At 33.3% G+C, this 23,463-nt stretch overlaps 1 long non-coding RNA gene across 3 annotated transcripts; it reads left to right on the forward strand.

Annotated features, from left to right (window-relative positions):
- Positions 1 to 236: 236 nt before the first annotated feature.
- LOC129319277 (uncharacterized) lies at positions 237 to 22,714 on the forward strand. Of its 3 annotated transcripts, none has more exons than XR_008595474.1 (5): positions 237 to 490; positions 754 to 832; positions 2,430 to 2,524; positions 11,908 to 11,968; positions 12,727 to 12,744. It is a non-coding gene; the product is annotated as an uncharacterized LOC129319277 (long non-coding RNA). The 3 variants fall into 3 exon arrangements; XR_008595472.1 differs by having other exon boundaries at positions 2,436 to 2,524; XR_008595473.1 differs by lacking the exons at positions 11,908 to 11,968; positions 12,727 to 12,744 and adding an exon at positions 22,396 to 22,714 and having other exon boundaries at positions 2,436 to 2,524.
- Positions 22,715 to 23,463: the final 749 nt, after the last annotated feature.

The raw sequence follows: 23,463 nt of genomic DNA on the forward strand, positions 1-23,463 counted from the left end.
AATTAGTTGAACAAATTTCTCTCCCAAGGATAGTTTATTTAAATAAGTTTTTAGCAAGTTTGATTTTATTTTATTTTAAATTATAGGAGAATTTGGGTCATTTTGTAATTTTTCCTATGTATTTCTTGTAATTTTCTTTGTTCCTTTCTTTGCAATTTTTCCCAAACCTATTTGATCAGATTATATTTCTTCGAGAGAAGCAAAAACAGAGCATTCCTACTTTGCTTCATCACCAACTTTGAGCTCTCTTCTCTTATCACTGTCGGCCTCTTTCTTCTCAATTTCAACTCGCTCTTCCGCTGACTGTCTGGTTGTATCGGCTCGTCTCGGCAGCTGGAAGTAGGAGTCATCAGAGTCTGCTCTTTCTTTGCTGTCATCTCGTGCTTCTCTTCCAGGTTGATCGTCTGTGTGCGTATATCCGAGCCTTCTTCCTTCATCAGCGTCGACTATGTGCTGAACTTGAACCATTACTACTGCACTCAAGTTTGAGGTAAATCATTGATCCTCTCTTCTCCTCGTTGGAAAACTCGTTCATTCTCTTCCTCTTCGCTGTTCGTCCGTGTGTATCTGGTAATGAGCTGAATTTCTGCTCTGTTTGCTGACTAACGAAGGAGGTGCAAGCACACATATTCAGCCTTAGTTTTTCTTTTTCCTCTGATGCTAGGCACCGTGTGTGTGTAGAAAAAGCTCAATTTTTTTTTAATATATATATATATATATATGCTGATTCTGCTTCTTCTTCACGTGGAGCAGTTGGGTTGAATTCTTCTTTTATCTTTTGGGGTAGTCTATGAACTAAGGAGAGCCTGTTATTTCTGCACTTCTATTCAAGGTTAGACGGTGATCCTTTCTTCTTCTCCTTTGAATTATAGGTCGCGTGAATCATCCTTTCTCCTTCCCCTGGCCAAAGAACATGTCTCTGCTCGTCCTAATGGCTGTTCTAATTCTGAGGAAATTGATTTGTATTTTAAGTTGATGCTATATACTGTTGTTTGGAGATGAGCTAAATGGTGATAATGAAGATATTGTTGAAAGTTAATTAAATTGTTGGACAATTATTGTGAACTAAATTTTTGATATATTCAAAATATTTGTAGGTATGGTTAAAAGAAGAAATTGATGGGAATAGGATTATTAAAATTTTGTTAAGCTCGAAATAATAGTTGTATTAATGGTTGTGGGTGAATGTATCTAATATTATTGACTATTTGATAGAGATTGTTGAAGGGTTCGGTGAGAATTTAGGAGGTTATTGAGAAATTTAATAAATAACTGAAGAGCTTGAACATTAATTTCACTTGCTTATATCAAAAAAGAAAATTATAATGACATGAAATGTATTAGTTTACATGCTAGATTAAATTGGGACATCATTGAAGTAGGCAAGAAATTAAGAGAGTTCGACCATAAGATTTTTAAAAATTCAGGTGAGTGGGTAGTGTTCCAAATTAATCTTTGGTAGCATGTTTATAAAATTTCTTTATTTAAATTTCACTATCATTCTTTTATAAATTGTACAAATATTTTTGTTAATATTATTTTTTTAATAATTGTTTTACTTTTGTTAAAATGTTAATCTTATTTTTTAATAATTGTTTTATTTATGAACACGTGTTAATTTTACTAAGGATTTGTATTGTTGATCAGCAATGATTGAAACAAATATACGACGAATTGTATTATTTTTTATAAGCAGTTTAATTATTTAATTTTACATTGACATAAAATTTTTATCGCAATAATTTGTGCATGGAGGAAATGATCATAAATTTGGAAAATATTTGCAAGTGAACATTTTGAAACTATTTTTTTCTTGCTTCATATATACTTGATTTTAAGGAGAAAAATTGAGTTCAGAATGCTAGATGCTAACGGCAGTTTCATTAGCTCTTGGCGCATCATGGTACACCTAGCTAGCAGAGTACATTAGAGGTGCTAGCCTTGTGCGACGGCCAACGCATGTGGAATGAAGGGACGATTATTCATAAGCATGGTACTTATGCTTGCTTTCGTGGGCTTTGCACCTGCGCTTGTTTCGTGGCTCTCAGTCGCGCTTAATTGGTTATTTACCCTCATAGAGTGTGTATCCATGCTTGTTATTCATTTTGATAAAGCCCTCTTGTATTTAAATTAAGATTTTTATTTTTAGATTAGTTCTCCAAAAGCATTTTATCTAATTGCACCATTATTGAAAATTTTTATATCTTATGAGCAATACAAATTTTAATACACTTATGTGATTCTAATAATGTTGTCTAATTTTACAATTATATTATTGAGGAAACTCATTATTTATTGTTAGCTAAAGCATATGTTTCATGATTTCATTAAGTCATTTTGAATTAAATTTATCAGTTATTAACTTTATATATATGTGTATTTTAAATTATAATTTTCATTGGAATACTACTCACCGATAATTTTTTTAGTCTCAGATATTGTAGTTGACCCTGCACCACCAGTAGATCGTTGAAGGGCCTTTTTGCTTATTGGAAAGAGGAAGCCTATTGTGACTATTATTGTGGTAAAACTATATATTTTATTTTGCAATCATAGCTTAGTGCTCCACGTGCACCATAGTTAGGTTCTAATCTTATTTTGTATCATGTAAATTGCTGGAATGGAGCTAGTCTCCTTGCAAGTTTGGTTGATAGGTTCTATTGTTGTTGAAATTTCGAGAGGTCCAAATTAAAGGGGAAAATATTGAAATTTTCATAGAACATTTAAAACTTTATGAATTTTATTATTGCATAAAACTTACATATACAAATATTTTAACTTAATTTCTAGTTAATTGAAGCTTATGAAATATGAGCTCATCTCATATTTCATACCGATCATACCCTTAGTATCGGGGTGTGATAATTAACACTTTCATCACATTCTAATAATTTCATTTAACACTTAAACATTTAAATAAATACAAATTTCCTCCCACATTGCTCCTAAACTCTCAAATTTTACTTAGGGTTTGTCCAAACCTTAATCAAATATTTCAGATCACTATAAAATTCATAAACTTATATTTAGGAACTTCAGTTAACTCCCTAAGATCTTAATTAAGTTAATGGGTTTGTTCAAAACTTAAAGAAAAATGAAATCAAGCCCCATAATAGGAAGCTTACCCAAAACCAAAGAAATTTCACATAAAGCGAGAGGGAGAGGCATGGGAAGCTTATCCAAGGATGAATTTTGCTCAAAATGCTCCCAAATTGTTTCCAAGATGAAGCCTTAGCAGACGCCAAGCCTTTACCATCGCCTTTCTCGCATTTTCTCTTCTCCTCCTTTTGTTTTTCCTGCATGCAAACAATTTGACATGTTCAGATTTTTCCTATCTACTGCGGTGTATGGTGCATCTATCATGGTGGATGGCACAGAAAGGCTAATCACATTTGGGTCTCTCTCTATGCCTCGATCTGCTCAAACTTTGACTTAGCCTTCTTCCAAAATTGTTGATAAAACACATTTGTTGCACACGTTTATTTGTCAATTAGGACCCTTTTATTAATATTTTATCACCTCAAAGTGCACTCATTGCACTAGAATTGAAAAATTGCCTAAATGTCTAGGTTTAGTACGCTAGGGGTATTTTGGTCTAAAAATGAACTTTTGAGAAAATGTACAAGAATAATTGACAAAGTAAATTTTATATCCAGTTGATGAGTGGTCAAATTATATTTTTGAAATTCATTTTAGTTTGGAAGTAATTAAATAAAAAGCCAATACTTTCTTTAGTATCTTAGTTTGACTTAGTTTTCGGTTTGCTTTATGTGAAAATTTTTATATAATTTTCTACAGCCTAGAACTTGATTATTTTAATAAATTCTCCCTTCTAATTATGAATTTAATTTTGGATATTAATTAAATTTTATTATATCACATGTTATTTAATTGAATTATGTAATTTACGTGACATAGATAATAAAGTCAACATTCCTTGAGGTCAAAGTAGAGCATTTGGAATGTGATTTTTGCCATTTTTGGGGGATTAAATTAGCTTGAAATGTGGATGACACATGAAAATTAGGCACATATTGAAATCATCTACAAACTAATAGGAGGGTACTACCTTGTAAGTATGATAAGGCTCCCATTTCCTTTCTATTTTTTTCTTATTTTTTTAATTGAGGATTCAGCTGAAGGGAAACACTAGAAGCATGCCGTTTACACCCTAAATCAGATCTAAAAACTCATCTGATTTCATTTCCTTTATCTTTTATTACTTGTTCATAGTGTTCTTCATCTTCTCTCTTGTGTTCTTCATTTTCCAGCACCATATCTCACATTTTCAACCACCAAACCTCCACAAAACTCATGCCATTCTTCTCCTCTCTTCAATCTCATCCTAACCCTCTCACTTTTATAAGGATTGAAGCTCATTTCATCATTCAAGAGCTATCGAGTTTGGCCTTTACAAGTAATTACTAGGGTTCTTGAATATGATGAAGATTGGCTAATTTCTTTGGTGCAATCCTAGAGAGATGAAGATGAAGGATGAGTCTTGAGCTTCAAATTGGCTAAGTTATTTTGTTTCCTATGCTCTTCTATTCTTACTAGATAGTTAGATTCCTTAATCTAGGGTTTAATCATCTTAATTTGTAAAGTTTGAATTTGATGTTGATGTAAAGAGAAAGGATTGTTTCATTTAATTTCTTCCTTGGACAGCCATGACTGAATTTGGCCATTTGTTTGGCACATAATTTTGTGTTTTTCAATTAGTGAATTACATATGTTAATGCTGCATAATCTTGTGATGTTAATACTTGAGTTGTTGAGTAGCTTGACATAATCTTGTAGTTACCTGATTCCTTATCTTGGTCGTGGCATTTGAGGAAGAGGTTTGAGTGAATCACTTGGCTAATTTCTTCATCAATTGGTTAATTGAACTAGAGACTTTAATCTAAGACCTAGAAAAGTTAGCTAATTAGGTTAATTGGCTAAGGGACTTTAATCACTTGGCTAATTTCTTCACCAAATGCTTAATTTGCATTTTTAGTGTATTTAGAAAATTTTTGAGAAAAATTATAAAAATTTGTGTTTCTTGTGTTTGTGTGTTTTGTGTTAATTTTGGAAAAGAGAAAAAAAAATTAGTGCAATTTTCATGTGTTAGTGTAGAGCTAGACAATACTTTGTTTTCAATGTCTTAGGAAGGATATAACTCCTGGTGACACTGCCTGGAGATAGAAGCTAAGATGAGGCAACAATACCCATACTTGTTTCCTTAGGTACATGTGTGTGTGATTGTTTCAATTTTAGGAAAAAAATTTCTTAAAAGGAGGAGAGAACTATAACACCCTAAAATTTTAATCCGAGAAACTAATTGCTAGTTTGAAGGTAAAATAGTAATTTAGTATATTAATTAGATAATTAAGATTTTGGATGGTAAATTAACATTTTGACTTCTTAAGTTATTGAATGGATAGGATTGGGTAGAAGAACAGCATTTTGGAGTGAAGCGTGCAAGTATGGTGGAATTAGGAAGTTTTAAGGGGTTGCTTTCTTACCCTTTTGTAATAAAAAAAACTCTTTGCGACTAATTTGAAAGTTAATGGCTAAGCTTTGAATTTATAAGCTTAATTTAGCCTGATTTAATAGTTAAAATGGGTAAAAGTTTGATACGAAGGGTATTAAAGTAGTAGAAGTGATAAGAGAATTGAGTAAGGTAATAAGAACCTGTGATGGGTAGATGGAACAGTTTAGATATTTAATTGTGACAATTAGTACTTTTAGTCAGTTTAATAATTGACTTATAGTGTTAATTTGTAGATTAGTGTGTTTAAACGTTTGTTGAGCAAAAGGAAGTTAAGGATATAAATAGCACCACGGGTAACCCTTCTTAAGAATAGAAGGGTTGAGGTAACTAAATAATTTGTTATATTTATTAATTAGCATAACTGCATATAAGTGAATGTGAAAATATGGTTTCAAGGTTTTTGATTTAGTGTGTTTTGTAATATGCATGTTTTAGCATTCAAAGTGATTTGACAATGTTTATTCAGTTTTAAATGGTTTTAAAAAGGAAAATGATATATATATATATACTTACCTAGAAGTATGGAAGTGTGTAAATGTGATTATATGTGTCTAAAAGTAGCATGATCATAATAGTGGATGGGAGTTCACCTTATGTGTTTGTGTAGGGATATGTTGAACCAAATCCATATGGTCGGGTTGGCACCATAGAATACTTGGTGTAGTATATTATTTAGGATTGTTACCATGAAACATTTGGGTAATCTAACAACTGCCTAGTGCCTATGAGGGTAGAGTTAGGAGTCAATGACACTATTATCAGTTTTTTGAAAAGGGGAATCCATAGTCTAGATGTGGGATAGAATATCTTTAGTCAGGTATTTCTACCATTAAAGGTATGCTTAGATCAATGGTTTTATGATTGGTCCAAGAAAGTCTATGGGTTTGGTCAAGGAACTTAGAGGTTCGGTGGATAGAGGATTATACTAATGTGTGATTGATTTCATGAAAAGTGATTATAATTGTATACCTATATCTATAATTATTAATTATACATGCTACAATGGTTTTGTTTACTTGTATGCGGTTATTCATGTTAGTAGATATTTAATAAATTATTTTAGTTACTAATATTTTTATCTCACTTATGGTTATTAATATTTTACAAGTTCTAAAGTCAAGAGCTCAAAAGGGAAAGAGTCAGGCCAAAATTAATGGATCTCTTATTAGTCCACCTAGGATTGGTTGAATTCATTTGTCGTAAATTACAAATTGCATATAAGTTGCCATAAGACTATATAAATATGTATATATGCATATCAATGTTATGCGCTTGTGTGTGTTTATATTACCTAGCCTTGTAGCATGTGTATGTGTTTGAGGTCAATATTGTAAATAAGGGCTAAGGTATAATTATGAGTGCGTATGCATGTATTGAGTTGATGTGGAAGTGTGAAGTTTGTTTAGATATGTAAATGTTTGTGAAAGTATGCTTTTGCCCTAGTATGTGCTTAAGGGCAAATGAGTAACAAACTTGTGTATATATGTGATATTGTTCATGTAGTTGGTCAGTCAAGTGTTATATGTCCTATTGGATGTGATTTGATCTCAATTTGAATACTTGAGTGCAAAAAGTTACTTTTTTTCTAAAAAAAGAACCCTAAGTGTTCAAATCCAACATTTACCTTATTAGACCACTTTGGGCCTTGAACCAAGTTTAAAAGGAACACATACACTTGATTCACACATATAATCACACATCACACATCTCATACACAGTTTGACCTCCAAATGCCACTTTTCACATATGTAGTCTTACATGAGGAAAGCATATACTGACACACATGTTTTTACTTGTTCCATATACATATATCTGACTTGCATATATAGGGCTACGTTTCACTATATAGACAGGGTTCTCACACACATTCATATTATAAAAAATTCACATATACACACTGTTAGAACAAATTAAACACTTTAGAATCTCAAATCTTGGTTATTCATAAACACCTCTAGCTTTACACAAGTACCCACACTCTAGGCACTACAAGCTAGGAAAGTATCACTTTTCACATAACATGAGGCAAGATTCCACAAAATAACACATCTACACCCTTACTTGTAATAGCATTTAAGCCGCCCACATAATCACATTTACACATACTTACACAAATGGTGAAGATACACATGAAAAGTACAAGCAATTCATCCAAATAAGACATACATGTATGCATATTAGTTGACAACTTAAACATTTAATATACAATTATGCATTCAAAGGCCTAAGAGTAGTATTACAATTATTATAACTTAGCTACTCTTTTTATGTTTCCTTTCCTAGCCTCTTGAACTTTTTACACCCATAAACATAAAGTAACAAAGTGAGACATATGTAAAATTAATTTTAATACCAATTAACAAGTAAAATTAAGCACAAGGGATAGAGTAGTAGTATTTTCACAATAATACAAATATAAGTGATAGGTAATGTACAGATAAAAGGAATGAGTATGTTTTACTAGTTTCCACCAAACCTCCATAACTCTCAACCAAACCCAAAAGCTATGTACAAGGCCTCTCTAGTCGGTCCAAGCTCACCATCAATGGAAGAAGTAGGGCTAATACCTCTTTACTACCTTGGACTATGGATCTCCCTAACCCATTAATGGGTTGTCGAATACTCCCTCTACCAATCACCTATAAAGTGATAAGAAGTAGCCCAACTATGCTTGTTAACTATAGTTCACAGGGCATAAGCATCACATATGCCAGGAACATAGTCAGGATAACTGCACAAGGTGAACTCCCACCTTTATTCACAATGAATGCTCATGCACTCCTAAGTCCTACTAGTGGATTACAATCAATGCTTTAGACCACTAGAACTTTCTAACCTTACATAAAATAGGGCATGAGCCACTACTTTAGACTAGGGTATCACTCCTTATGCATACACATATGCAACATAACACATAACTCAAGTATCACTGTCCTAAACACTTCATGTAACATCTTGAATTTCTAATCCTGCGTTAATGACTGATCAGGGATGAATTAGTAATTTAATGTGGGATTAGGGTTCTGAGTGGTGAAGTATTATTTTGACTCATTGGGATATTATATGAATAGATATGAGTAGAAAAGTAGAGTCTCGAAGTAGAGCATGTGAGCATAGTAAAGATTTCTCTTACTATGCTACACGTCGAGGTGGGTGGTAGATGCGTCACAACATATAGAGTATAAATTAGATTAATAGGATGTGTCCAGCTCATGGAAAACACTTGAGAGAAGAGATAAGATGTGGAGAAGTGTAAAGGGTCTGCTAGGGCAACCTAAATTAGGAGCAAGGACGGTGTTTTCGACTCGTTACTTATCGGGTAAGTCACGTGTAACATCCTAAGATTCCTCATTAGTAATTATCAGTATTTTCAAGGGTAATTTGGTCAATTTAGATAAATTGTTAATTAGTAAGGTTTATGGATACTAATATGGTTTTTAGATCCTTGGACAGCCTTAAAAGAGGGCTAGGTCGAGGTTTAAGCGGGCCATGACACGGAAGGGAGTTTAAAATTTTATGGGATTTTCTGTACTATGCGCCGCAGCAGGCGTGTCGACGCGCTGCGGCACACGTGCAGAATCAGCACTTATCAGTTCGCGAAAATAGACCGAAAACATAAGAAAGAAAGAGAGATAATGAGAGAGTGACAGAAGAGAGCTTATGGTCTGCTAGGGCATGATCCCTAGGCTACTTTGAGGGCATTTAGAGCTTGAATCACTATTAGGTAAGTTGTACCTTCCCTCTTCTCCCTCTTTTATGTGAAATCTAAACATTTAGGGGTAATGGGGGCTATGATTTTGGTTCCCTTGGATTTAGACCAAACCCATTAGTTTATTAAGATCTTGGAAAGTTAAATCAAGTTTCTAACCCTAAGTTTATGAGTTTTGTCGTGATTGAAAATTTTTGGTAAGGGTTTGGATGAACTTTAGGCATAATTGGAGGATCTTGAGACAATGTGGGACATTTGTTAGTGAATTTAGTATGTTGGAATGTTTAATAGGATGGCTAGAGTGTTTGGGTATGGTTGATGTTGTGAGAAAGAGTAAATTGGGTGTTATAAATACTTAGAACTAAGTGAATTTGGAGTTAATCAGAGTAATAATTAATGATTGTCAATTGATTGTGTAGATTGAGCATTATTCGAGCCTTATCGTGCGTATAGAACGTGTGGAGCTAACGTTGAGCCACGGTGACCCTTTTTGTGTGATAAAGGGTTGAGGTAACCATATAGTTTATTGGTTTATTAACTATTATAACTATGTAGAAGTAATTACAAATGATAAAGTTGTGGTTTCAAAGAGTTTTGTGCATAATTTGACATTGTAAATGATTTCAGCATGAAAAATTGATTTATAAAAGGTTATTGATTTTAATTGATATGTATATACTATGTATATAAATTTGTGATGTGGGAATGATGAAAAGTGGTAGAAATTGTGAAAGAGCATGATCATAGGGGGTGGGAGTTCACCCAAGATATATGGGGATAATTGTGTGGAGATATGGGAGTGAAAAAATCCATATGGTCGAGCTGACACCATGAGACATCCAGTACAACATTATATAGGATTGTTACCATGGGACATCCGGGCAGTCTGGCAACTCTCTAGTACCCATTAGGGTGAGGTTTGGAGTCAACGACGCCTCTATCACAAGTTTTTGAAGAGGAAAAAATCATAGTCTATAGGTGGGTTAGATTACCTTTGGCCGAGTATTTCTACCACCGAAAGTGTGCTCAGGTAAACAAATGGCTGATTCAGGAGAGCCTATGGTTTCATGTCAGGGAGCATTAAAGGTTCGACGGTTAGATGATCATGCTAGTATGAAATTATGTGTTTTGTTGTGAAAAGATACCCTTATCTCATAATTATGGTATACTTGTTATTACTATAGTTTTGATACTTTTTCATGGTTATTTGTGGTGATAAACATTTGATGAATATATTGGTTACTGAGATGTTTATCTCACTAGGGGCAAGGGAAAGGAAGGGGTAATTGAAGAGTAAAGAGCATTGTAATATAGCTCTTCCCTTTCTCTTTTTGGTTTTTGTAACGAATATTGTCACTAAATATTGCCAACTTAGGAACATGACATTATTTGGATATTACTTGTGTGAATCTTGTAATAAGTGTATATATCTTGGTCTAAGATTGATGTTATGGATTAAGTGTGTGCTTGGCCAAGTTTCTTACATGTGATATATATATTAAGCATTTTATGTGCCAAAATGACCAAGTGACATGTGTGTTAGAATTTATCCACCCCTTTATGTTATTGTGAATTGGGGTTTTCAATGGTCACTTTGAATAGAAATTCTCAATTATATGTTATGATTGAATTTGTTATGAGGTGTGTGGTCTATTTGAGGTAGTCAAGGTGTCTCTAGGGCTAATGGCATTTGGTCTTGTGAGTTAGACACCATAGTGTGTGTTTTGTTATGAAAATGAACTATTTAGGGTTTAGGCATCCATCTTCTAAATGGATGATTGTTTGAGTGTGAAACCAATACCATTAGTTAGAGGGCTCAAAGAGCTTCATGTGAACACTTGAACCGCTCAAATTGAATGTCAGATGGCGAAATGACACGCTCTAGAAGTTTAAAGAGATGCCATGACAACAATCTACTATCATGACAGCAGGTGCGCACTGCAGTGCAAAAGGCCTTTGAGGGATCCGTCCTTCTATGCCATCTATTGTGGCGATCGCGCTTGCGCTGCAGTAGACGGACCAGTATTTACTGACAAATGATGTTTTTAGCCTAATTTTGATGTGGTTTATTTCCCATGCTTTCGTGTTCATTCTTAATTAATTTTTAACCATGGTTTGAGCTCAAATAATATTTTTTTAAAAAAAGATTTTCTTGGGATCTCAATGATTTAAAATAAATTATCTTTAAATACTTAAGTTGTGGTAACTTCTTCAGGGGATTTTATTTACTCCTAGTTATCGCAACATTGTGTGAGTATTGTCCTAGTAATGTCAAGGTGACATTACATCATGTACTACTGCCTTAACCTCCGAATCTACCCTATTTTCTCTTAGTTTTAACTAAGAGAAAGTGAGTTCGGGAGTTTTAAGGAGTTGATTTCTTATCCAATAGTAATAAAAAAGGTTCTTTGAAGTTAAACTAGTGCTTTGTAACTGTTTAAGTTGAAACGATAAAGTTTTGAAGGTGTAAGCAAGAATTGCCCTAATCTAGAGAGAGTAGTGAGAGAAAATTGTTAGAAAATGTTAAAGCTTGAAATGAGGGGTGATCAGTGGTAATGTGCATAATCGAGTGTGAATGTAGATTTGATAACGATTGAGTGTTTAATGTGATAATTGGCACTTTTGGTCAATAAAGAAATTGACTCTGAATGCCAATTTTATGTAGATTATATTGTGTGATGCACGAATTACGAGAAAGGAGCTTGAATAGGGTTGAAATCACACAGGTAACCCTTTCTATCGAACAGAAGGGTTGAGGTAACCATATAGTTTATTATGTTTATTAACTATTATAACTATGTAGAAGTGAATATCAAATGATAAATTGTGAATTTATGAGTTTTATGTTTGATTGTTATTGAAATGGTTTTAGCATGAATTTTGCATTGTGAAATGAATTTGAAAAGTTATTGATTTCAATAGATATATACATATGTGATATGAAGTATATATGTTGTGGAAAGATGTATGAGTAGTGAAAGTTGTGAAAGAACATGATCATAGGGGGTGGGAGTTCACCCAGATACTGTGGGGTTGTGTGTTGTGTGGAGATATAGAAATGTGACCTCTGGGCATCTCTGGCACTCCTTAGTACCTGTTAGGGTGCGGTTAGGAGTCAACCACCCTCTATCACAAGTGTTAAAAAGGAAAACCATAGTTTGTAGGTGGAATAGATTACCTTTGGTAAGGTGTTTTATTGCTGAAAGTGAGCTCGAGTTAACAAGTGGTTGATTCAGAAGAGCCTATGATTTTGTGTCAAGGAGCTTGGAGGATCGGTGGACAGTGATCATGCTAAGGTGTAAAAGCATTTGAAACGTGATTATATGCCAAAAGTGATAATTTAGTATTGTTATGTTATATAGGTGTGTTATATGATGATTTCAGTTACTTTGGCATGGTTTATTTGTGGGTAATAGACATTTAATGAAATATATTTGGTTATTGAGATTTTATCTCACCCGTAGTTATTTTCATTTTTTTTCAGGTTCTGGTATTAGTAAGGGAAAAGATATAGGCTAATTGACATCTCTCACCTAAATTTTTGTAAGATATGGTGTAATGAATTTGGTTGATATTAGTCTTGTATATGTATAAGTTGCCATAGGATCTGTACATGTGAATAAGATAATGATTTGGTATGTTTTGTGATTTTGAACTCCCTAGCCCTTGTATAGATGTGTGAATGATGAAATGACTGAAAGGGCTAGTGGATGGATGTAATTATATGAATATATGAGATGCGCAAAGACTATTTGCAATGATTTGGCCATATAGGAGGTTGAAGAAATGAAAATGTGAATTTGTCCTGAAAGAGAGAAATGGGCATTTTACAGGCTAAATTTGTGTATACAGGTTAATTGTGTATGTATATGGTCAATTAGGTGTGTTTTGTCCATTTAGACTTGGTCAAGGACCAAAAGAGGCTAATAACAATTGGTTTTGAATTGAGACACTTAAATGACAAAAATTTGATAGAAAATGGTCCAAAGTGCACTTTAGTGTCTAATTTCTGATAGAAATATCAAATTCGGATGAAACCAGTGTCGTTAGTTAGATTTTGAAACAAGCTTCGTGTTAGGGCTTAAACCATCCCAATCGGACTTCATATGTGGAAATGGCGTGCATCTAAATTTCATATCAGAACTATCATTTGACAACATTCAGGTGTGGCGCCGTGGCACATGTACTCACATGCCGCGGTGCACAGCACAGAGCGTGCGACTGTGGCCTCATTGCCACATGCCGCGATGCACGGTGTAAATTTTTTACTTTATTTTTTAGTGATGCACATGTTTTCTAGATCTTAGATGCACAATAGTTTTATTGCTTCCACTATGTATAATAAGATTTATACTTGTGTAAACTATATAAAGATTTCTAAAAATCTTTTATTGGGATCTTAATGTTTTCAACAACTTCAACTCAAATATCCGAAGTAATTAGAAATTTTGTAGTAGAGTGTATGGTAATGTTAATGAGGGCATTACAATATTAGTTGGTATCAATTTCTCTAGTTTACTGATCTAATTATGTGCTTGTTTATGCATTCATCCTAGCTTTTGGCAACTTATACATTATTCATTATACCTATTCTTTTCCTTTTGCTTAACTTTAATGTTGCTTTCATCCTTAGGAGGGGAGAAAATTAGAAGAAGAGGTACTTAAGCTACATGTAGCACTTGAGTGTCTAGGTGTCCGATTGAGGATGAACTTGTGCCTGAGGTTCAACCGGATGTGCCTCTATAAGTTGATAGAAGAGAAGGCTTGTTAAAAGAATTGAATGATATGTTAATTGATATCCAATAAATAGTTAGAGACCATAATGTGTTATTATAGGGCAGAGATCAAGTAGAGGAAAAGAAGCTCAAGAGAGGCTAATACCAGAAAATGTTCATAGTAGACCTGAGCTGCCTCAAACTTCAAGTAGTAGACAATTGTAGGAGTTGCTATAGATCCATCTATTGATCGAGCCTGGAAGACATATGTGAGATTTAGTCCACCTACTTTTGATGGGAGTATAAGAGAAGGAAATCCGAGCATGGATTGAGCGCCTTGAGCAATATTCGAGGTGGTAACCTGTACTTTAGAGCAAAAGGTGACCTTAGCTACAGTCTAACTAGTTTGAGTAGTCAAGAAATGGTGGAATTCAATGAGATTGACTGGTGGCATGAGGTAGGGAAGAATAGGGGGACTTGGATATGCAAGGTAGAGGAATTCATAAAGAGATTCAATGACTTATCAACCTATTCTACCTATCTGCAGCACCATAATGACACTAAGTGGAAGGCAAAATGGTTTTTAGAGAATATGCGTTTGGAGTATAGGTAGTAAATTGCTCTATTCGACATTACTACTTATGAGGATATGTGTCATAAGTTGAGAATAGCTGCGAAGAGAGGCTGAAAAGTAAGGCTGAGAAGAAGAGGGACAATGTGGGAAGATTTACACCTTCTCTGGGTCTGTCGAGCAGTGTATCGAAGAAACCCGTGTATAGCTCAAGCAATTCTAGAGCTTTTGGGAAGAGGAGTTTTAGTAGAGGCTCTCAGACTTGATCAGTTTAGAGAGGCTCTCAGACTAGGGTCAGAATTGGGCCTCAACAACCTTCAAGGCTAGCTTCAAACACACCAGTTCCTACTTTTAGCATTAGAAGGTCACCCCACTGCAGTATCTGCGGCAGATTCCATGTGGGAAAATGTTGGTCCTATTTCAAGTGTGGGAAGCTAGGAAATATTGCCAAATATTATTCTGAAGGTGGAGTTGAGATGGCAGAGTAGAATGCTACGGTTTCAGGATGAGTGTTTGCTGTGATGTAAGAAAAGCCTAGATTGTCTTTGAACCTAATTAAAGGTATTATATCTGTCTATAGTAATAGAATTGAAGCTTTATTTGATTCGGGAGCTACCTATTTGTTCATCTCAGAAGAATGTGTAGATAGATTGAAGTTAGAACTGAAAGAGCTACCTATGATAATTCAAGTGACTACGCCTTCTGGACTCTTAAGTATCACTAGTAGAGCATGTCAAAGAGTTAAGATTGTATTTGAGGATTGAGTATCTGTGATCGATCTAATTTGCATTCCCATGAAAGGGATTGATGTGATAGTTGGCATGGATTGGCTAGTAACTAATAATGCTATGCTAGACTGTGCCAGGAAGCTGGTGTGTTTGCCAGTGTCGTTGGCAGGAACTAGTTTTACTGAGCAACTTAGGTTTTTATCAATTGTACAAACTGAGAAACTAATCAAGCAAGGGTATGATGCCTACATGGTAGTTTGTGCGGCTAGCAGTGTATATGACGGGGGTATTGAGAAGATTGGAGTGGTAAGTGAATTTCTCAAGGTATTTTCCGAAGAGATGTCTGGATTACCTCTGGAAAGAGAAGTTGAATTCTCAATAGATTTGGTTCCTAGTACAGAACCAATTTCTAAAGCCCCTTATCGGATGTCACCCCCAGAGTTGAATGAATTGAAGAAGCAGATTGAAGAATTGCTTGACAAAGGATTCATCAGGCTGAGTGTATCACATTAAGGTTCGTCGATGTTATTTGTGACTATATATAACTAAAATTAAACATTAAGGTCTTAAAAAAGAATTGTTGCCTGTTCTAGTTTATAAGATACTTTTTAGGCAAAATTACATATACTAATAAAATTCATTAAATTCACTTTACATTTTTATTTTCTCAAAATAAAAATAGAAATTTTCAAAAGTGTCCTTCATTTAATACTTTAATTGTAAAAGAAATATTAAGGAGAGAGATAATATAATTATGGAAGGGTAATATTGAAAAGTATAATTATTAAAATATTACATTTGCTTTTGTCAAAGTATCTTATATTTTAAGATGCCAAATCTCCTTCAAAAATATCTTAGAAATCGAGATGGAGGTCGGAGGGAGTACCTCAATTGCATATTATCTTTGATCAAGCTCCCCCTCTTTGTAAGGTGGAGATTAAAAAAAAAATCCAAAAATCTTCTATTTTGTCTACTTTTGTGAATAAGCCAAATAACTAGCATTAATGTTAGTGTTACTATAATCAAAGTTACAATTTACTCCTGAAAAAGTAAATGTGTGTGTGTGTGTGTGTGTGTGTAGTCGTAGAAACTCTAAGCCAAATACTTATATATATGGCTTACATGATGGTAGAGCAAAAGATTGAAGTTGGAGGACTACTGAGATGTACTTGTTGGGTTTAGGATCCCTTCTTACATGGAGAAAGGCCCAATATTAAAGCTCATTACAAATCTCACTAATTAAATGGAGAGGGATCAATTTACATTAGGTGAGAGAGGTCATATTGAAATTTGAATTGTGGAATGTTTGCACTTTATTTTTTTTGAATTTGATTATTGCTAAATGATTATGTTTTTAAATTGTTAGATGAGATTGCCAAAATTTATATGTTATTTATTGAAAGTTCAAGTTCTGGAATTTTAGATTGGAGATTAGAAGGGTGAAATGAATATACTTTGTTTAAGGTTTAATTGAATGGTTAAGATACATTTTTATCCTTGAAAATTTTTCCAAGGAGCAGTAGGTACCTTGTATTGATAAGTGGAGTAAATTTTCCCATTAATCATTTTTTTCAAGGAGCAAAAAATCCCTTCTGTTAATCAGCCATCAATTTTATCATTTTCTACTGATATGGCATATGCATGAGGCCCATGCACAATGTGTAATATCATGAATTTCTAATTCTAAAACTAATTGCTAACTATGGGTAAATTAGTAAATTATTGAGTGATTAGGATTTTGGATGGTAATTTAGATTTTGACTCATTGGGATGTCAAATGAATAGGATTGAGTGAAATAATGGCATTATGGAGTGAAGTGTACGAGAATGGTGAGAGTTTTCCTCACTGTGCCACACGCCATAGTATATGCAGCATGTGTCATAATGCATGGCACAAAATTCTAATACTAAATATGTAAAATAACTCATGAAAAGTAGAGGAGAAAGGAAGGAAATGCATAAGAGAGAGGAGAAGGAAGGTGAGTTCTACTAGGGCATCCAATTTTAGGAGTGTGGGAGACACTTCAGATTAGTAGCTTGTCAGGTAAGTATCATGCTATCTTTAGCTCTAATTCTACTTTAATTTCTCTTATTATAAGTTATAGAAAAATTGAATTAGGAAGTTTTAAGGGGTTATTTCTTACCCTCTAGTAATAAAAAGATTCTCAAGAATCGAACTAAGGTTTTAAGGAACGAATTTAGAAAATATATGTGAAAAAGTTTATGCCTTTGGATCAAAATTCAAACGTGGGTTGTATGTGTACATGATCATGATGGGGATGGGAGTTCACTTGTAGGGAGAAATAGTGAAAGACCATATGGCATTTATTTTCTTTAGTACCTGATAGGTGTGGTGTTAGAGAATTTCATCTCTTTAGTCTCTAGTGAAGTGCGGTGTTAGAGGTTATCTCCTTAATATCGATATAGGGTATAATGTTGGAGATTTGCACTCTTTAGCATCTGTGTGATACAATCTTGGAGAAATAACGCCCTGATCATTTGTGATAGGGGAAATCATAGTTTGAAATTAGGATAAAAAACTTTTGGTGGGGAGATTCTACCATTAAAGGTATGCTTGGATCAATAAGTGTGTGATTGGCCTAGTGAAACCTATAGTTTCAGTCAAGGTGTTATGGAGGATCAAATGGTAGATAATCATGCTAGTAAAAATGAGTTAGCATGAAAACAATTCTATGAAAAGATACTTATGTTTTTATGGCTATACCTGTTTATAAATAAGCTTTACTTATTTACTATTATATATGATAATTAGTATATATGAGTTATTTTGTTATTGAGATATTTATCTCACCTTGTGGTTATATTTTTACAAGAACAGATAGTAAGTAGGGCAAAGAAAAAGATTTGGGACCATAGTGGTGCTACTACCATGCTATTACAAGAGTGTAATTAGTTTACTTAATGTAAATTTGTAAAGAATTAATTTGCCATAAGATGCATATGCGTGTTTTGATATGATGCGTGATGATTTTGTGAATCTTAGCCTAGTTTGTGTGATAAGTGATGAAATGTGATTTGTGGGCTAAGATTGTGTTATATGTGAATATATATATCTATATATAAGTGGTGAATATATGGAATTTGGCCAGGAAACATGTAAATTTGTTAAATTTGTGAAAATATGCCTTATTGTGTGCTGAAGGGTGAGTTGTTGGCCAAATATGTGTGTATGTGTATATATGTTGATATTAGTATCCTATCAAGTGTATTTGGCCCTTATGGACTTGGTTTAAGGCCTAAAGTGGTCTGCTTAAACAAAGTGTGACATTTGAACACTTTAGGTGCTTTGGTTTTCAAGAAAAATGACTTTTTGCACCCTAGGTGTACAACATCCTAAAATTTTGATCCCTATATTAACTAGGCTTAATTATAATAATTAAGTAAATTGATGTGATGTGTGGCTAGAGAGGTCTAATAATCATACTTGATTGTGTTTCACTCTAATTGTGGGTCCGGTATGAAGTCGAGCTACTCGAGCATCGAAAGGAGAAGAAAATAAAGATTAACTATTGCTGTGCCATACACCAAAGCATGAATTACGTCTGCCATGGTGCATAGATAGATACTGGAATGAGAGGAGACCTCTCTGTGCCATGTGCGTGGCATGTGTAGCGTCGCCACAGTGCATAGCCAATTTATGCAACTTATTAGTCACGAACTGAGGTAAAAATTAGAAAGGAAGAAGGAGAAACTAAGAACCAACGACCTGAGCTTTGCTAAGGTTTATTTTTGGATTACATTGAGAGTATTTTGAAGCTAGAACCACTTGAGGTAAATGCCCTAAACTCCGATCCTTCTAATCTCGTCCACATTTATGAGTTTTTAGTTAGGGTTTGATAGTGGGAGATTTATTTTCATCCCATATAGGTTATGGGTCTGAATCCATTGACTCAAATGGAGTTAATGGGAATATATTAGAGTATCTAAACCTAGAGATATTGAGTTTTGGCTATTGGGTCTCATTATTATGTGAAAATGACATTAATGAGGGTTGTTGGAAGAGTGTGATGCCACTAATGGGAGTTTAATAGCTCATTAATGTTAATAGGAGCTAAAGATAGTTAATAAACCCAACAAGTAGGTCCAAAGTTATATAAAGTAGGCATTGAGTAATATAGAAGTGGAAGATGAGAGTTGATATATGTGTGTTTCAAAAGGTTGATGAGTTTAAGAATTGAAAATTGTAGATTGAGCTCTTAGACACCATTTTGGCTTAGGAATTCAAGCTTGGAAGCTATACTATTAAGGGATAAACCTTTTCTTGGATAAGGAGGCACAGCGGAAGATCAAAATTTTAAAGTCCCTATCCTGATTGGATCGAACGAACTCGTTTAAGTCAAGGTGGATAGAAGAGTTACCTTTTAATTCTTTAAAGTCAGCACAAATTTATATCTCAAGAGCTGACAATGTAGATTTGCTTCCTTTACCAATATCTATACAAACAACTCTTTAACTCAAACAGCATGCTAGCGCTCTCAGCGTCCGTTCTTCTTTGAACGTTAATTTTCTTTTCTATAGGGTATTTCTTAGCTCTCAGAGTGTTTTGCCATCAAAACTTTTCTAACACTCTCTTCCTTCATAAGGATGTCCTTATCTATATATAGTATATAGATAAGGGTTTTCGTCTTCTACTTAAAAGCTCACAAAAATATAATTAAATTTATCTCATAAATTTAATCCATAATATCATATCTAATTCGAATTTATCTTATAAATTCCAATTATAAAACTGACATGATATTCTCTCTTATCATGTTAGTTATTAAATTTAATCTATCATATAAAATTAAATTTAAAACTAACATAATATAATATAAGATAACATAATATAATATATATCACATATACATATTATAGTATATATATATGAATATATATATATACATATATTTCAAAAATATATATACATATATATTATATTATCTATATTTAATTTTATATATCATACACATATATCATATATATATAATATATATTTGATATGTATATACATATAAGGATATATATATATGTCAAAAATATATATATATACATATATATAAATTATATTTTATATTTTATATTTCATATAAATACATATATATATTTATATATATTTATCAAATAAATATTTAAATATATATATATATATATAATTCATTCACCCTATATTACATTCATTGAATCTAGACATATTCCAGATTCAGCGAACTTGGACATTATAGCTCGAGTTGGGCTGTTCTTGTGTGTGACCCTATAGGCCCATATGAAATTGGCAGTGGGCTAATTATGTTATTAGCTCACAAGTTACAAGTGTTATCTAGCAAGACATTGCAACTACCAAATTCACATGGGAATCGATGATCCAATATAACCTATCATGCAACCATATCACATCCCTTTTGTCACGTGATATTTCGGTCAAGTACAAGACATGGAATTGTCATTCTCCTTTACCTGACTGTTACTTTCTCGATCTCTGAGTAGACTGACAGTAGTAATGGAAAAAACCCTTTTCATTATAGTATGGCCATACATTTTCTTAGTCTTACTTATCGAGGGGCCCAGTAATATCTCTCACTTAATGTAAGGGATAAATTCCATCTTGACCACTCATATTCCTCTGCGTGAATATCACTAAATTCAATCATGGCCTTTATGATCACCCGGTCAAATGTGACTTTTGATTAGGTCAAAGTTCAGTGGTCATCATGTAGGAATCCATGATTATCTCAGGTCAAAGGGCTTAGTAATATAGTTACATATGAGATAAGCTTATGACTTGTACCATGTAGCTTTCTCATAGCGGATCGATCCAGCACCTCGTACTCTTTCAAGTGCTTATGACTTTAATTTGTATCTTTATAATTAATCAAAGTCCATAGTCTTGTTTCATCTATGATCCTCAAAGATGACCGACTAGGGACATTTAGGGCAATCACTATAGTTTGTCCAGGAATATAGTTATCATATTGAACATGCAATTGTTATAATAATAAAAGAGAAATTCATTAAAAAATATGCATAGTACAATGATTGGCCTTAGGGCACAATTTCCAATACCTTTAACTCTTAAAAGTTTGAAATAACTAGAGGAACTCTACTTTAAGTAGTTATATATTAATTGTAGTATGATGTGAATCTTGTATTTAATATGCAAATTTTTCACTTGTGAATGAGTCTATCATGCAATGAAACCTTGTATTTATATAATTACTTCGATATGCATTAAAACATATGAAAGTAATTGCAAAAGTAATGTTCGAAATGAATTTCATGTTTATAATGTATTTTGAATGAGTAGTTGATGATGCACTCAATAAAGATGAATAATTGAGATTGAAAATGATATGTGAAATTGAATTGTTGCTGATGAATGTGATATAGAGGGATGGTTGAATTTGAAAATAGTGGATTATGTAATAAATGAGAAAAGGAGTATTGATGTCAGTTGGGTAGTGCACAATTGTGAGCCCCATGCGTTGTTTTCGATAATGATTAAATGAGAATGCAAAAAATGAGTGAACATCATACATAGGATGACCAATAGATAGGAGTTCACCTAGGGATTGAGAGCAGAGAAAAATTCATATGGTATTTAGGTTGTCCTCCGGTGCACGGGGTATAGCCTTATCCCACAATTTGTTGAGAGACTGTCTTATAATTTGTCGAAGGACTAGAACTTAGCTTTCTCCACCATTTTATCAAGGAGAATAGCTTAGGGTATACGAGAGTGGTGGAAGCCATAGTTTGAGAGTGAGTTATGTGATCTTTTATCGGGTTACACATCATAATTGGTGAGCTAGGATAGTCCTGTCATATGGATACAGCCTTATTTAGTATTATTGTCCCCGGTTTCAATTAGAAAAAATAAGGAAGATATATGGTTGGTTGATCATTTTCTATTGGTATTAGGTTATGGTCACATGTCTAAGTGTCTTATAACAATGTACTTAATGTATGTGAGATGGAAATGAGTTAAATGTGAAAAGATAACTTATGATATGTGTGCAAGCATGTTTTAAGAGCTTGGTTTCATATGCATGTGTTTGATTACAATTAATATATAACTGCATAGGGTAAGTTTTACCTTGGTTATTGAGTGATTAGACTCACCCCCCTTCTTTAACATTTTATAGGCTTTAGCTCTGGTGCTGAGAGGGAGTGTCGCACCTGAAAATGCAATGCGGACGACACGAGAGCGGAGGTTCTGGCCTTCAAAAAGAAGACCGAAGAAATAGGAGTCGCCACCAAAATTTTGAGAAAAATCTTGGAAAACCGTTTAACACCACAAGGATGGTATGCGAAATCAGAGAATAGGTTTGAGAGTCGGTTAAATGTGGGGAAGGTGTTAGGCACCCCACAACACCCGTTCATGAGAACGGTTACCTAAAGTTTGTTGTGCTATATTAATATAGTTTTAAAATTATTTTAATTATCCCTTTTATATTCATGTGTTTGATATAAAAATGATAAGAATTAAGTGAGAAATATTTATTTATTTACGAGGGAGGACTTGACTCAAAATCTGACTCTGAGGCCTACGTACCCTGTGATGGGGATTAAAGTCCACATAGTTTGAGCTTGAAAATTATTGGTGAAAATTTTTTTAAAGAGAAATTAATTACAAAAAATTCACCATTTTGCAAATAAAACAATTTCTAAAATTTTGATGTGTGTATTTTAAATTGCAAAAAGTGATTTAATTTCAATCATTTTCTCAATTTTTGAATTTTTTGAAATAAAGAAAAGATTTTTAAAATTATTTTTCATGTTTTATTATTTTTTTAGAAAATTTAACTGCTATACCTGCAGAGCCTTATTAGCTCATACGATAATACAGTTATTCTAAATATCTATAGAGATTTCAAAATCTCTCACGATAAAAGGGTGAAATAGTGTAAATATTTTAAGTATATTTTAATGTGTAATTATATAACTTATATTTTTAAACATAGAAATCTTAATTGCTATACCTGCGAAGCTTTATTGACTTACACAGTGAGACAATTATTCTAAAGATCTATAGATATTCAAAAATCTCATATGACCAAAAGATTGAATTCCTTAATTTGATTAATTAATTATATTAAAAACATTTATAATTTTATTTACAAAAATCATTTATTTACTATATAAATTAATAATTGTGAAATTCTGCGAGGATTTATTATCCCACATGATAATGCACTTAATTTATTTCTCTA

Source organism: Prosopis cineraria, unplaced genomic scaffold (assembly GCF_029017545.1).
Source record: "Prosopis cineraria cultivar Desert tree isolate PC_DT_omini unplaced genomic scaffold, ASM2901754v1 PC9, whole genome shotgun sequence".
Taxonomy (NCBI): domain Eukaryota; kingdom Viridiplantae; phylum Streptophyta; class Magnoliopsida; order Fabales; family Fabaceae; genus Prosopis; species Prosopis cineraria.